Source organism: Pundamilia nyererei, unplaced genomic scaffold, assembly GCF_000239375.1.
Source record: "Pundamilia nyererei isolate P.nyererei 1_Seehausen unplaced genomic scaffold, PunNye1.0 scaffold00014, whole genome shotgun sequence".
Taxonomy (NCBI): Eukaryota; Metazoa; Chordata; class Actinopteri; order Cichliformes; family Cichlidae; genus Pundamilia; species Pundamilia nyererei.
Window position 1 is genome coordinate 5,338,300 of NW_005187415.1, and position 3,022 is coordinate 5,341,321.

Sequence of the window (3,022 nt, forward strand, 5' to 3'; positions counted from 1 at the left end):
TCTTCTTCATCAGCATCATCATTCCCCTGAGGCTATGTCAATGCCCCAAAATCTGTGAGTTTTGCATCATGCATAAACTTGTAAACATTTTGAAGTTTGCTCCAGTAGATAATAATTTGCTTTAGGCAGCAGCGCTGCAGATACCTGATTGAAGTCAAATATCTGATTTTGAAAGATATCTAAAATAGGTTAGAAGTTGAACATAAGAACAAATGATACTCTTAACTTGAAACCCTTAAGGGATGAGTTACTAAAGAAAAATCTGACATTTGCTTTGCTGCAATTCTCAACACAGCTGCAATCTGCTAGTCTGTAAAACAAAATGATGCATATATTCAATTTAACTCAACATTTGCCTCAAGGCACTTCATACTGCAAGGAAAAAACCATACAGTATTCAGGAGAAAACCCCAACAATCAAGGAACCCCCTATGAGCATGCACTTTGCAACAATGGGAAGGAAAAACACCCTTTTAACAGGAAGAAACCTCCAGCAGAGCCAGGCTCAGACAGGCATAACTAGCAGCATAATAAAGGGATGGTTCAGGGGTCACCTGATCCAGCCTTTACTGAAATAAATGTGGTGTAATTAAAAAACATTTGCGCTCTTCTTGATTTCATATTTTTTGCATATTTGTCACACTTAAATGATTCAAATCAAATTCTTATATAATTTAGAGACTTTAGAAAGCTGAGTTCAGTTTCACTAACTACACCCACAACTCATTACTGGCAGATCTGCTGAATCAAGAAATTAATTAAATAGAACCTGTCTGACAAAAGGAAGTAGGCTAAAAGGCCTTAAAAAGCAACACATCAAACTAAATTAACTGAAGTCACTGACATCTGCCAGTCTGGAAAGGGTTACAAAGCCCTTTCTGAGGCTTTGAGACTCCAGTGAACTACAGAGAGAGCCATTATCCACAAATGGAGAAAACCGGGAGCAGTGATGAACCTTCCCAGAATCAGCCACCATACCAAAATTCCATTAAGAGTGCATCGATGATGTATCCAGAAGGCCATAAAGGAAGCCAGAACAACATCTAAAGAACTGCAGGCCTCACTTACCTTGGTTAAAGTCAGATTGCAGTTTTTGCTGCCAAGACTGGCACAGCCAGTTATTGTGATTAAGGAGGTAAACTATTTTTTCACACATGGCCAACTTAATTTGGATAGTTTTGTTCAAACTCCAGAAAGAACAGAGAACTGCTGATCAAGACCACTATAAAAATGATAAGAAAGTCTGGCTCCTTGGACGTTACAACACAAGCATTTGCTGCTAACTGTTACACACTGAAAACCTATTAATAGCTTTAATTCATTAAACCTTAAGTGTAGGCATTATATAACTATCACTTAAAGCCAATTTAAACACAAAGAGTGGCAGAACTGCAGAATCAGCTTTTTAAGGCTGTCAGCAAGTGGACACTGTGCCCAGCGGGACCTGGACAGAGTCAGCCTCGCTATCCCAGAGTCTTCCTTCATGTTTGGGTCACAGAGTTCTCCTTCTCCTCACTAGTTCGAGGCCACAGGACTCCCTGGTGGTCTGTAATGAGCTGCAGAGTCAGCACCTAGTACACACAGAATGACACACAGACGTGTGCATACACAATGACATGCCCATGTCAGAGTATGAACAAACACGTACAGACACATACAGAGATGGTTACCAGCAACACAGCATGTTGGTGTGCTGTAAACACACGTGCGTGATGAAGAGCAGCCCTTTGGAAGCAAGATTAATGAAGCACCAAACAAGGCTACACTGAGCCGCTGTCTCCTCCAGGTCTTTTCTACTGTCCTTTCTCTTTTCTCTTATTCTGTCTTTTCTTTTTCTTTTTTTTTGACTCCACGTTTTTTACTTTTTACTGCCACACAATAGTAAGAGATTCTTAAGGACAACTGATATTGCTGTGATGGAATAGCCTTGCAGTTTAGGAGAAACCCCCCCCCAAAAAAATATTACTAAAGGATGTCTCAGTGTTAAGATTTCTTGCCTGTCCATTAAATTTAGGTAAAATTGTGACCACAGACTTTTTATGGCTGTAATATTCAAATAAATAAAAACATGAATAAAGTACCAAAGTATATCCAGATGCAAAGTCCTGAAAAACAGCAATGATTTCATAACACCGATTAATCAGCTGCAGTGAGGGTCCTGCCACAAAATCAGCAGAGCAGAATCCGATTATCAGATACACCCTGTTGCAGTTTAGAAAGAGGAATTGTATAGAGTTTATTACGCTTCAGCATCTAATATTAGGCTTCTTTTCTTTTTGTTTTTTTACACATGCACACTGAGTGAGACCCCCAACTGTTACCCTATCAAAATTTATTTTTAATTTGCACAGCTAGGCGGCTTGATAACTAACTATAAGGAAACAGTAGATAAGTAGGACACGATGGATATACAGTACAAGTGGATAAGTCTCCCCCTTTTCCACCATGCACAGTACAGTGTCTCAGAATGAGTATGGTGCTTATTAGCAGATCCCCTAAGGCCAAGCAATATTACGTTTCTTTCCACCAAGCCGAATACTGGTAATGATGAAACTATAGGGAACACACACACACACATACAGACGCACACACACACACACAGACGCCTACATGCATACAGTCATTAGAGTGAGATGATGAAAATGAACACACAGAAAGGAGCCAGATTTGAAATACACACACACACACACAGACACTTGTATTCAACAGCCTGTAAAGAGCTGTGGCAAATGTGGAACTTATTTCACTTAATACACCATAACATCATGTAACACCTGACTGATTTTGCCTGCAGTCAGGACTGCACTTTCTGTCCCCAGCAAGGAAGAGCAGTAAAATGGGTTGTTGGCATGACGTGACAGTTTTTCCATCTTGCAAGAAAATGGATTTAGTTGAATGAAAATGTATTTGATTTACATGAACCTGTTGTTACTTTGACTTGACTTCTTTTATTGAAACTAGTGATGGGATTTCTGGCTCTTTTTAGAGAACCGGCTCTTTCAGCTCCGAACCGGCTCTTCAG